Here is a 14,564-nt window from a genome sequence, read left to right on the forward strand (position 1 = left end):
TTTCTTTATAATAGCATTAACGATTTAATTTATAATAAATTCATATTTTTTTTACATTGTATTTGCTGCCAGGCCCTGCCTGGCAGTTTGAAGACTCTGGGGCCGCTGCAAAATGCCATAGCCAATCATTGTTCATTGGGCCTGAGGGAGCTGTATGCACCTCTGTCTACTGGAAATGTCAGGCCCAATTTTGAATCTCAGTCCAGACCTGTTAGAAGAATGCATTGTTTGTAGGAACACACATTCAGCAGATTATTTAATGCTTCATTTTAGCATTGGGATGTAGCTATAGATCTGAAAAGGGTGGGAAGAAAATACATGGTGTAGTCGTTCATAGCTGGCGGCCAATGGGCCAGGTGTGGCCTTCTAAACATGTTTTATGGTCCCTGCCTACCCTAGGGCTCTTTGTATTTACAATGTAAATGTTAGCTGGCCTGCAAATGTAATCTGTTGGATAGGGAACAATCTGGGCAGCACTGGATTATTGCTTCCATATCACAGACGCATAAATGATTTATTTTGCAGGGAGCAAGCTGGGCAGCACAGGATTAGCGTGTCCATATCACAGATGTATGAATGATTTCTTTGTGCTCCCATCTGTGTTTTGACTTCATATACTCCATGCCAGGGTAAAGAAGCAGTTTTTATAGTTTGCAGCCAAAGCCTGTACATTTATTCTGAATTGATTTCTATGAGAGTATCTATTATTCCATCCTGTACCAGTCCCTGGCAGTGCACAGCCATTGCCTTCTTTGTTTATGGTGTAAACACCGAGATCAAGTAAACTGCACTGACACTTTTCCCACTTACATTAGCTGATTGCCTGAGCTGTTCTGCATAAGTGGGCATTGTACTGAAGACAGAGCCCCTGTATCCGTGTAATACTGATGGTGAAAAGGATACAGATGAGAGCCGAACATATTTCCGCCTTTCACAAAAATGGCACAACTGCTAATGTGGCACCAGTCTGCTGTGTGGTAATTTTTCTGCAGGTGGCTTTAAGGAAAACTTTACCTCCAAAATGAATATTTAAGCAACAGTTGCTTATCATATTAAGTGGCATATTAAAGCATCTTGCCAAATTGGTATATATATTTAAGTAAATATTACCTTTTTACATCTCTTACCTTGTACCACCATTTTGTGATGTTCTGTGTGCTGCCTCAGAGATCACCTGACCAGAAATACTAAACTGTAACAGGAAGAAGTGTGGTAGCAAAAGACAGAACTCTGTGGGGCTCATATATAAACACTGGGCAAATTTGCACCTGGGCAGTTACCTATGGCAACCAATCAAATGTATGCTTTCATTGCTCAACTGTCAGCTGTCTGTAAAAAATCACTTATTGGTCGCTATGGGTTACTGCCCAGGGGGAAATTAGCCCAATGTTTATAAATCAGCCCCTGTCTGTTAATTGGCTTATGCGACCTAACATATATGGTTTGTTTGGTTTATTTGTGTGCACCGTGCATCCTATTATCCCAGGGGGCGGCCCTCATTTTTTTTAAATGGCAATTTTCTGTTTAGGCTAACCCAATGGCACACAGTATTAAAAAAGTTATATTTTTATGAAAATGGTTTATTTACATGAAACAGGGTTTTATGCAATATCTTTTTATAGAGATCTACTTTGTTGGGGGGGTTATAGTTTTCGTTTAGTGCAAAAGCCCACTGTTAAGCTTGGTAAATAAAGAATGCCTCATCTGTTGAGAACCTCTTATTTCTTGCTGTAGATATTGTCAATCCAGCCTGCCTTCTGTGATGGTAAGGTTAAAATGGGTACATTGTTCTCATCTGGTTTTATGTTGTGTGTTTCTGCCTCAATCGTTTCTGTGTCCGCAATTAAAGCCTGCAAGCAGCCTTCCTGTACTCCTTTTTGTAACCTGAATGGAAGGGAACAATTCTGTGGTTATAAGTGAAAGTAGTGGATGCAGACTGACAGAGAAATCAAGCAACGTTAGGGGGAAAATATTTGTAACGGTTGTTTTTCACTTTGAAGTATTATTAGATGCTTAGTGTGTCCCATGCCAAACTCAAGGGGTTTGTTTTGTAATAAAAGGAACTAGTGTTGACACACTGTTGTGTAGAAATGCAACAATATACAAGACTGAATTATTTTCCTCCATTTATGTACATTCATTTGATATCTGCTGTTCTGGGTTCTGCAAGCTCTTACACACACCCAACATTTCAACGAAGGGGCATAACCAGTGAATCCAATTATTTTACTTTTATTACTGATTGTACTAATATTAATCTGAATTTGGCTCTCGGAAAGAGAATGTCCTGGAGAGTGTTTGCCAAACGGCAAATGGGTGTGTGCACATGTTCTCTTCATTGATAGGCTCGCAAATTTTACAAGCTCTGTAGGCCTTCTACTCATATTTTTAAGTGGCTTTATCCTGCCTTTTTTCCCAGTAATACATAAAGGGATTGTTTTTGCTCTCCTGCAGCTATATTGGGTTAAAGGGCATGTAGTGACATCATTTTATTCTCAAAATGCATATATTCTGATTGTGGATGTTCCACATCATCCAGGGCAAATAATGAGCATGTTTGATTCTAAGTTAACTGTTTTTGTTTGTATTGTTATTGTTGTTTATGGAAAATATAGAAAATGAATCTCCAGCACTTATCTTACTTAGGTGTAGTGGTGCATATGGAAATGGAAATATCACCACCTTTTCCCAAAGGATTCTAGATTTCACCAAATATCCTTTTTTCTTATATTTATTCATGTACTATATATGTTGGGGGAAAAAATGAACCTTCAAGATTTTTATATAAAACAATATTTTATTGAAAATGTACATGCATATAACTCTTAATAACATGATTGACATTGCAAAAGTGGAATCATTTGTTTATTCATGCTGGACTTCTAATAAAAGTGGATGCTTCTAACAAACTAATCTAACCTTCTAATAAAAAAACGAATTTTAAAAAAAAAAATGCATATATTCTTAAGCGCTTTAGCTGATTTGGATCACCAAACGTGGGGGTTATTTATCAAAGGTCGAATTTTAGAGCTTTGTGAGAGCTTTGTTTTTTTTTTTTAGACCTTGAATAAACTCAACTTAAATGGTTTCTAATTTAAGAAAAAACTTGAATCAGTGTAGTCAGGGTGAAAAACTTGCATTGAAAAAACTTGAATCAATTAAGTTATTGTACGAATCCCACCGGAAAAAAAAACTATTTTTGGATTCAAGCTATTTCCAGCTTTTGGAGTATAAATAAAAGCTTGAAAAATTAGTTGTTGTTTTTTTTGGTTTTTTTTTAAATGCTTTTCTTTAACCCACAAAAAAAAAAAAATTTGAGTGAAAAATACCCTCGAAAATTTGAATTTTTTCCTTTGATAAATAACCCACTTGATATTCAAAAAGAGCACAATTGTGGTCTTGAAAACCCTAGTAGTGGGTATTGTGCTACCCATGGTGAGTGGTTTACCAGAACTTCACCAGAGTCTAATTTAGGGATTCAGCCGAATCTGAGTGCCTGGTCAAACAGAAGCTGAACCCTGTATGAAGCTGAACCCTGTATGAAGCTGTAATCACGTGACAATGGAAGATGCCATTTTCACATGCCTTTTTGCCCCCATGAATTTCATTAATTTACATATGAAAATTAGTGTTCATATTTGGTTTGGTTTTGCATCAACTTGGATTTGATGCATCCCTAGGCAAAAAGATGAAAAGTAATAACTTTTGCCACATGGCAGAACCCACATAGTAACCTCTAATACAAATATATTTTGTTATAGAGGTTACTAAAGGGTTATAGAGGGTCAGTCATTTTAGACTTGGGTTAGTCCTGTACAATTGTAATCTTACTACAGTTTACAGTGGAGCTCACAAATGTACTAATATTAAAGAATTGACCATTTTCACTAGAATGATTGCATAACATGGCTCTTTGTGAATGAATTATGTTGTTCATTATGTTGTGAATCTCTACCTGAACAATGTACATGGTTTGTGAATAATGTGGCGTTTAATTTGATTTACTTAATTTTTAAGTTTTGGACAGTTGTCTGTTTGCAAATTTCCTGGTGTACCTGGAAAGGAATTTTTGGGCGTTTGATCCCCATGGCTATGAAGGAAGGGCACAGTGGCTGCAGATATTTTCCAGGTGATAATAGCCATTTAATAAGATTAGTTCCAAGAAGAGGGCATCCCAGATATGAGAGAAATGTATGATGGTTGTACCCTGTGAGGGAAAATAAAGTGCCCTGGATATAGGATGGATAGAACTCCCCAAACATAAAACTGCTTTTTATAATCTGCAGAAGATATACATCTACATAGGAATGTAATGCCTTCTCGTCCAAGGTGATTTTATTAAAGCCATGTACTTAAGTGGTGATTTAACAAGCCTGTGATCGGCTAGTTTACAAATCAGGTGTGCTCTGGAAGCCACAATGATGATTGCCGTGCTGCTTCAAGGCTTATACTAGTCCTGTGCCCAGACATGTCTTTCAGCCCCCCAGGAGCTGGACTATGATTCCCAGCAATTCCACTCCCCCAATGCCTTCATCAGAAGAGAATGCTGCAGGCACTAGTAATCTAGTCTCTAGCCACCGTATACATCACGCTTGAGCTCTGTGCATGTGTTTTGGGCCAACAGATAAGTAGCTGACCTTACCAGGCTTGTGTTATGCACTCATGTTCAAATCAAATAAGTTCTCTTTTTTCCCACTGTCATAATTCATTTTGTGCTGAGGAAAAATAAGTTAAGAGGCTTTCAAGTTTGGAACACTGAATGGGAATTTATAATTGAGATGAATGGCTCATTTTGCCATGCCCCAACATGTAATCTAAAGGGAGGGGTGTGCAGGTAATTATTCAAAGCATCTGGGCTACTTGCCAGCTGTTCCTCTGCTGTATCCCAAGAGAGCCCGAAGGGTTTTAGTGCATACCACCTTTCAGCAAAGAACTACTGTTTTTATTTGCATGATCTGACCTTCACGGTTACATTGAATAAGAAGCTATTCACTCTGCTATCCACTCCCTCTCTTTCTATCTATAATTGCTGGTTCCCATTCATTCAGGCTGTTTGGTGGAGCACCAATATGCAAATTCAGATTACAGAGGATAATAAAGCACTGCGTTTTGGGCACGTATAACGCAAACGGCACGATGGAGAGCATTTTCCCATGCCGCTAGAAACAGATTTGCTGTCTAATGCTTACAAAAGTAAGAATATATTATCCCCATGGCTGTAAATGCTAACTGGACAAGCAAGGTGCCTATTTTCTGGCTGAGCTGCGAAAACACCATTTTTTTTTATTTTGCATCTAGTGAATACAGAAGGATTGCCTTGAAGTGAAATAATGCCCACTGAATGCAAAGCATTAATTTGCCCTGTATCTGTGTATATCTGGAAGACTTTCAAACTCTTAATTGTATGTATTATAGAACAGGGCTGTCCATCTGGAGGCCTGTGGCTAGGATGTCGCCCTCCCAGGGATCTTTACAGCTCAGGGACTCTTTGTATAACATCATCATATTAAGATAATCAGGCTTTTGAACATGCTGTACATGTATAAAGTTGCACAGCACTGTTCAAAGGAAACAATTTAACATATACTACTAAGCAGAGCAGGGTCCAACTGAAGACCATTTGACTTTAAGTATAAGGGGTTATTTATCAAAGGTCGAGTTTGTGAGGTTTTTTTCTACCTCAGATAAGTTCACTCACAACTCGAATGTTTGCTTATTTATGTAAAAAAAAAACCTCAAATACCTCAAATTAATAGTTTTAGGGCGAAAACCACTGAAAAAAAGGCTAAAAACATCTTCAAATGGTTCAAGGAACCTCTGCCATTGACTTCTACATGACTTCCACAGGCTTTAGTTGGATTATTTTCAGATTCGGGCTTTATGTGGCTTCGGGGCATAATAATGTTTTTTTTTTTCTCCCGAAAAACACATTTTTACTGAAACTACCCTTGAAAACCTCCAATTTTTCAGGAAAACACAACTCGACCTTTAATAAACAATCCACGTGTTTCTTCTGTATTTCAAAGACCTAACACTGACCGTTTATGGATTATGAAAAATGTGCATGCTTTTGAATTCTTTTTATGCTCCGTAAAATAACAATTGTCTCATGTCTGGTGAAACATAGTAACCATGCTGCCTTTTTATGTTAGATTGGCCTCTTGAGACTATTATTCCATTAGTGTCAATTGATGAGGTTAAATTCCTACTCATTGGAGCAACTGGCTTCTCATCTCCCATTCATATTAATACATGCAAATAGCAGATCAATAGGGCTTTGCGCACAGACTAACCTACACACATGTTTATGGAACATTTATGGAATAATAACGTAAACTTGTTTTTTCAAAAAATAATTAAAAAAAGGCTATAATTTTACATTAAAACTCTTTTTATTTCATAGTTAACACTTCACTAATTCAAGTACTTCAGAACTTGTTTAACTTATTTGAAAATACATTTAAACATATTTGCCAACTACACACAATTAAAGTTGTCCAATTTTAGTACTGGTACAATACACTGACTTGATGAGGCCAAGGAAACTGTATTAATATTTTAATTTAACGTTGCAAACAAAAGAGAGGAATTTTGTTTGTTAATGATTGTTTCCTATTCAAGATACAACTCGTTATTTCAAGGAGTTGTTTGTTACAGTTGCTCATTATAAATGCAGTCTTGTTACTGTGTAATCTGACATTACTCCGCTTTTTATGGTTACTTTCTTTGTTTTTATGTTAATTATTAGTGTTCATGGTAGAAGTTGCAATTTTGGCTTGTTTTATATGTTAGTATGATGTTAAAATAAAACAGCGACACCAAAAATTCAAGGCATTTATAGTGAAATATAATGCATGGGTAAATGTTGTATTTGTTACAGGACCTGTAATATAGCTTATATAAACAAGCTACTATTTACCCACGGAAGCTGCCATTTAAGTGCAAATAGGGCTGTTGGTGTAACATTTATTAAGAGTTGTAATTAACACTTCTCAGACCCATGCTTCTATAAAGTAATAGCAGCCCCTGATATTCCCATGTTTGGCGGGGGGGGGGTGAATTGAGTTAAATGAGGGCCTGGAGTGAAAATTTCATAAATGCTAAATCAGCTGCACCTGGGTACATAAATCCATCTCTTGGGGTATAGTAAAACTTAAAACTTTATTTATTCACTTAAAACAGATAAGGAGACAGATGTAGTAGTATCTTTAAATGCCTTATATATATATATATATATATATATATATATATATATATATATATATATATATATATATATATATATATATATATATATATATATATATATATATATATATTGCTCCACAACCTTCTTGGGCTGTCCATTTGTCCTTTGTATACTCAAGCTGCACACACAGCTGTGACTGACATTAAGGACAGAGCAGGGCTAGATTTAAAGGGGCAGAGAAGGCCATTTGCCCAAGACCCTCACTCTCACAAGGTGGTCCTACGAACGAGAATATTCCTGTTAAAAAGTTCAAACTGTGTGTTGTTACACTTCCTAATAAAAACATTTTCAGGCATTTTCAGGTCAAAGCCCTTCAGCTGCTGGTGGACTTCCAACATCCTGTGTAGCAGGTTGGATATTCTTGATTTAGGTAGAATTTAATTTGGGGTCCCCAGACTTGCTCAGGGCATTATTCATTTGCTCTGTTTCTGGGGCTAGCTTTCAGCTCATTTCATTGGCTGTTCTGGTAGGTAAATCCAGTAACCCTCAGCCTTTCCGTCAAACACTCTTGCCCACTTGTCATGTTTATATTCTTTTCTGTTTGCACTACAAATGACAGTCGTTTGATAAACCGTTTTCTATGTAAAAAGCACTGGTGGCTTGCATGCTATATTTTGTTTTTTTAATGGTTTTGTAAATACAGCTTTTATTTGCTGAGCTTTGTAATGTTCATCCTCTAAAGGTGGCCATTGTTTGCAGTATGCTGGAGATCAGTATCTGGATGTTATTTGTTTTGGATTTCCTTATCCAGGTGTTCCAGTGGTGAAAGTAGATGTTACTGGGCCCCACAGCAAATTAATTTATGCCCCCAACATATGCAGAGGTTGTCCTGTTTTACCAATATATGTTGAAATTGGTCATTAATTAGGGCCTCGTATACCTCCTGGGTCCCCCTGCAGCTGCCAGGTCTCCTTCCTCTGTAGTTACGCCTCTGGGGTATTCATTACTCTAGCTTGAGCAAAAGGTTCAATTGTTGTAATGGGTATTTTAAAGGGAAAGTATATCTTTTTCATGTAGGGGTTTTTTCCCCACATGCTTTTACTTAAAGGGGTAGTGACACATGAACTATTCATTTTCTGTGTTGACTCCATGCCAGATAAACCTTCCTGTAGGTCCAATCCATGTGTTTGGTGGTTTAAAGCTGGCCATAGATGTTGAGATTTTTAAAAGATCGGATCGTCATCATGAGAGCACGATTTTCTCAGAACGATCGTAAGAATTGACCATCAACTAAAAGACCAATTTGCCAAGAAAACAAATGGGAGCTGTCTGCTTGGCCCTGCAAACATAGATAGATTGCACTGGGACCGACAAAGATTTTTTAAACTGGCCCATCAATTTCCTACCAGATGTCGGCGGAAAATCGTAAGAGGGTCGATCGCTCGAATCCCACTAACCGCACGATAATTTCGAAGGATTGGTCGGACTTCGCTAAAATCGGTCGTTCGGCAAGAAGAATCGTCGTGTCTATGGGGAGCTTAACTCTGTATACCTGACTAATCTGTGACAGTGGCATCTGAGATATTTCTTGCTGTTCAAGATCTTATTTTGATTCCAAATCCAATAGTTTCCCTTCCATCTCATAATGGTTTTTCTAACGCATTTCCTGCTTTAATGATCTATATTTACGGATCTGCTTAGTGAAGCCTATGACTGCTGAGTATAAGCTCAACACCATGAGAAAAAGAGATTCTCATTATAGTATTTTCTTTTGCTACATGATCATCCTTTAGGAATTGTTACTTGTCCTGCACTGCATCCTCCTATCCTCCTTTAGTATATGCTACATTTTTCATATTATTCACATGAAGCAGCATTCTTGTTACTGCGCATATGAACCATACATTTATTCGAAACAGAAAGTTACTTTGTCATTTCATCGTATAACATACTTTTTATTATTTTAAAGCCTGAGTTAAAAGAAATACTATGATTTATATAGGATATTCGCTGCAAAAGAAGGGGGATTAGACCGTTTCTATTCCATCCTCAGTGACTCTGCAGTACCAAATTGAGTTAATAAATGTCAGTATAGTTTGCGAAGACATTTTAAAGGAACAGTTCAGTGTAAAAATAAAAACTGGGTAAATAGCCTGAGCCAAAAAAAAAAAAAAAAATTCTAATATAGTTAGCCAAAAATGTAGTGTATAAAGGCTGGAGTGACTGGATGTCTAACATAACAGATCAGAACTCTACTTCCTGCTTTTCAGCTCTCTAACTCTTGAGTTAGTCAGCAACTTGAAGGGGGGCCACGTAGAACGTAACTGTTCAGTGAGTTTGCAATTGATCCTCAGCATTCAGCTCAGATTCAAAAGCAACAGATTTGACCCATGTGCCCCCCCCCCTCAAGTCACTGATTCGTTACTGCCTGGTAACCAATCAGTGGAAACCAAGAGAGCTGCAAAGCAGGAAGTAGTGTTCTGGCTATTATGTTAGACGTCCAGTCACTCCAGCCTTTATACAGTGCAATAGTACATGTGCAGTTTACATCTGAGGCTGCCACTAACTTTAGCTGCAGATCTCCATATAGAAGTCTGCTTTTATTTCACACATCCTTAGAATAGCATGAGCAGCTAGCAATGGATTGTGGGCACTATTCCCCTAACTGCCATTATGTTGCTGAGCAAGTAGATTCAGCGCTTAAAAGTAGCTTCTTACTAAAGATGGAATTATTATTGAATGATGGATGTGTTTGAAGTAGAGCAGGAAGAATTTTGCGCAACTCAAAAAGTGCCAGTTTTACTACCACAGGACAAATTCAGGCTAAATTACTAACATGCATACAAGAGCATAGATATAAAGTAACTCATAGCAGCCAGACATAGTCTCATATTATAACTGCACCACACTGTATGTACAAAGCTTGGTTTGGTTTGAGATTTACAGGCAAATCTATTCCATGTTGCTTCAACTAAAATTACCAACAAGGTTTTGTTTTTTTTTGTTGTGATGGTTGCGGAGACTGCCAGCTTTTTAACACTACTTTCTCAGCATACAATACATTTTAGTCTATGGGTGTTTTTTTGAAGCCAATCCTAGTGAAAGAATTTCGCACATCACTCTTTTACTGCTCAAAAAAGTTTCTTTTGGATTTCTTTCACAGATAAAATTAAAGAGATACTGACACCAAAAATGATGACATCTATCATAATATTGCCTTTGAAAGCTACTTATAAATTTGTCATAAAGTATTTGCACAATGCTTTTACATTACCTGTCTGATGCCCCATGTTCCTGTTTGAGGGGGCTGCCATATTTGTGCAGCAGGAGTCTGTTCGCATTAGAAACTTTAACTGACACGTTGGCAAAACAGTCCGGTTTAGAAACTTCAACTAACAATAACTTAAAAAACCTCTCAGCAAAAAACAATAAACATGACCTATAGGTAACTTTTGATGTACATTCATATTTTAGAAAGTCGTTTTTTACGGTCAGTATCACTTTAAGGGCCTTTTGTTAAAGGGATTCTGTCATGCAAAAACATGTTTTTTTCAAAATGCATCAGTTAATAGTGCTGCTCCAGCAGATTTCTGCATTGGAATCCATTTTTTCAAAAGAGGAGACATTTGATTACATTTACTTTTGAAATTTGGCATTAAGCTAGACATATTGTCAGTTTCCCAGCTGCCCCAGTCATGTGACTTGTGCTCTGATAAACGTTAGTCACTCTTTACGTCTGCACTGGCAGTTGGCGTGATATCACCCTTCTCCCCCCCCCAGCAGCCCATCAGCAGAACAATGGGAAGGTAACCAGGTAACCCCTCCCTGGTAGATGTAAGAACAGTACTAAATAGTAAAAATCTATGTCTCACTGCATTGAGTAGGAGAAACAATAGCCAGCCTGAAAGCAGTTCCATCCTGAAGTGCTGGCTCTTTCTGAAAGCGCATGACCAGGCAAAATGACCCGAGATGGCTAGGAATTAAATTTGACATGGTAGAGTGAATTATGTGCAGTGTAAACAGTGTTATTTTGAAATAAAAACTACACCATAAAAATCATGACAGAATCCCTTTAAAGGAAACGTATACCCCCCAAACAATGTAGGTTTCTATACAAATATATTGCATAAAACAGCTCATATGTAAAACCCTACTTCATGTAAATAAACCATTAATTAAATGTAACCAATAATATAATTTTCTAGTAGTATGTGCCATTGGGTAATCATAAGTAGAAAATTGCCATTTTAAAAAAAATAAATAAATAAGGGCCGCCCCTTGGGATCGTACTATTCACTGTGCACACAAACATACCAACAAACCATACTTGTTAGGTCACATGAGCCAATTAACAGACAGAGTTCTGTCTTTTGCTTCAACACTTCTTCCTGTTATAGTTGTAGTATTTCTGGTCAATTGATCTCTGAGGCAGCACATAGACCATCATGAAATGGTGGCTCAAGGCAAGAGATGTAAAATGGCAATATTTACTTAAATATATATATATATATATATATATATATATATTCCAGTTTGGTAATATTTTTTAATATGCTACGTAATATGATGTAAACTCTGTTGCTAAAGTATTCATTTTGAGGGTATAGTTTTCCTTTAAAGTGTTGTACTTATGTATGTGGTACATTCAGTTTCATTACCCTCCGTTCTAGTGCTGAAATAAACCTAGAAAGCTAAAAAGAAAACCTGGCATTTTGGCTCGTATATTTGCTCATCTTACCTTTAATACCAGGGCTGCTTTTCTTTTACTGTGCATGAAGATCTCTGCATTGCAGAAACTGCCCACGTTTTATAGCCAGCAGATTCCAGGAAGCTCTTATTATATCTCACTTTATTGGTTTGCCTTTAAAGAGAAAAAAAATATTCCTCAACCTGTTAACAAAAAAAAAAAAAAAAGGTATTCACTGTATTGGCTTTGCACATGTACTGTAAATCCATCAGATGAGGAAAGCAATTGCAGGAGAACTAATTGATCCTATGTTGTTCTCCTTTATGGGATGTTTCTTCCACATATGCAGCCCTTGTAAAATGAAGAAAGCTCAATGTGAAATTAAATGAACCCTGTTGGGTATTAATCTTTTCCAAATGTTCTTCTTGTTAAAGGAAGTTAACATTCTCTGGATTTATGTATATAACTATGGACTATGGATATTTTTGAATTTTAAAGTAATTGTTCCACCCCTGTAAACTGACATCTTTACATTCTGTGAGCCATGTGCTGCCATTAAAGATGTGCCTATAAAGGCCAATGCAAGTACAGTGACTCCAGAAGCAGCATTTTACTGCCTGTATCAATCTGACCTTAGCTTAGCTACATCATCACCTGGACATGCGCCCTAGTAAGAAGATTGGGATCATAAACTAAGGGCCACTGATACAGTATTATGAGTATATGTTTCACAGACTTAGGCAAATGTGAATGGCAAATCTACACTTCAGGCATAGGGTTCAATTTCATTTTAAAGTATAATTCTACACATTTGCCATTGTGTGTAAATCTGTACTTAAGATAAAAGCCACTTTACTGTACAGCCTTAAACACAATTTAAATGAAAACTACACCCCCAAAATTAATACTTAAGCAATAGACAGTTTATATTATATTCAGTGGCATATTAAAGAATCTTATCAAACTGGAATATATGTTTAAGTAATAACTGGCCTTTTACATTTCTTGCCTTGAACCACCATTTCGTGATGGGTTTTGTGCTGCCTCAGAGATCACCTGACCAGAAATACTGCAGCTCTAACTGTAACAGGAAGAAGTGTGGAAACAAAACACAGAACTCTGTCTGTTAATTGGCTCATGTGACCTAACATGTATGGTTTGTTGGTGTGTTTGTGTGCACTGTGAATCGTACGATCCCAGGGGGCGGCCCTTATTTTTTAAAATGGCAATTTTCTACTTCACATACTACTAAAAAAGTATATTATGAAAATAGTTTATTTACATGAAGCAGGGTTTTACATATGAGCTGTTTTATGCAATATCTTTTTATAGAGACCTACATTGTTTGGGGGTATAGTTTTCCTTTAAATGAAAATATACATAATTTAATTTACTAGATAATTGTTTGCTCAGTGTAGTTATAGATTTGGCAGTTTCTTCATATGGAAAGCCTTTCTGAAGGGCTTGCTCTTATATTCTCTTTGCATACGACATGTCATTCTAACATCTCCGCCTATATACTTTTTTTCCTTTGCTTTCAACTCTATTGGAACCACTAAAGGCATGTGCTTCAATCAGTCTGTGTTTTCTGACACATTTGATCTTTTTAAAAGTATAGCAATTAACTGCACATTATTGTTTCTGGGTGGATCACTGCCTGATGCTGTGACATTATTCTACTTTTGATCCAAGATGAAGTATCTCTGAGAGAATAGACTTCGATTCAATCAAATGGGATGGTATTCCTTGTAGCCAGGATTTATTCCATGTATTTTCATCATCGTTGCACACCACCACATTGTCACATTGCTACTGTACAGCAATATTATGTGCTATCAGAGGGACTGGGTTCTGCAACTGGTTATTTAAATGAAATACACATATATTGCTTACTGCTTATTAAATAATATGAGCATTGATATTTGGAGGAGTAGCGGCTGCAATACTGATTCCGATTCTGAGGCATAGTGATGATGTGTTGCTGCTGAAACGGTGTCGTATTTGCCAAATCATCATTCCATATTCAATAGATAAGCTTTGTTTTCAAACTAAACATTTATCATGCGTACACTTATTTTACTAGTGTAAGAACCATAAGCTGCACCACATCCATAACATAGTAAATAGCATAATCTCCTAAAATAATGAAAAATTAAGAATTTTTTTTTCCTGGGGAAACAAACCTCTGTACCAATTTCTCCTGGCCTTCTTTTGCACAGTTTACAGTATTTTTATGATAATTCATACATTTTCCAGTACAAAACTTTGTTCACTAGCTTGAAATTACCCTCGTATAAGTAAATGTAACTTTTTATTTATGTTTTTATTCATTTCTTTGGGACTTCTTCTTCCCTGGGACATAATAATTGAGCCCTATAGTTTATTTATATTGAGGTATTCTACACTAGACAAGAATATGCATGTATTAAAGTGTGTACTGAGGCAATAGTAGGCTAGATGAGGATACCACATAAAGCTTCCAGGTAATTTTTGGCATGTTTGGTCCCAAGGCACTATGTTTCAGGGCTGATTTTACAGAACTGCAGAATCACACCCAAGAAAATGTACAACTGTGAGGTCCATTTTACTGCTGTTAATCTCTGTATATTCTAACAGCTGACATTCCTAATACTCAAGGGCCACACTGAACTGAACTGAACTGAACTGCCCTGCCCATGTCTCCTCCAT

The 14,564-nt window shown here is 36.9% G+C and overlaps 1 protein-coding gene across 8 annotated transcripts in view; it reads left to right on the top strand.

Annotated features, from left to right (window-relative positions):
* fbxw7.L (F-box and WD repeat domain containing 7 L homeolog) overlaps window positions 1-14,564 on the top strand; it is a 139,953-nt gene that overhangs the window by 111,028 nt on the left and 14,361 nt on the right.

The sequence above is a fragment of the Xenopus laevis genome, chromosome 1L (genome assembly GCF_017654675.1).
Source record: "Xenopus laevis strain J_2021 chromosome 1L, Xenopus_laevis_v10.1, whole genome shotgun sequence".
Taxonomy (NCBI): Eukaryota; Metazoa; Chordata; class Amphibia; order Anura; family Pipidae; genus Xenopus; species Xenopus laevis.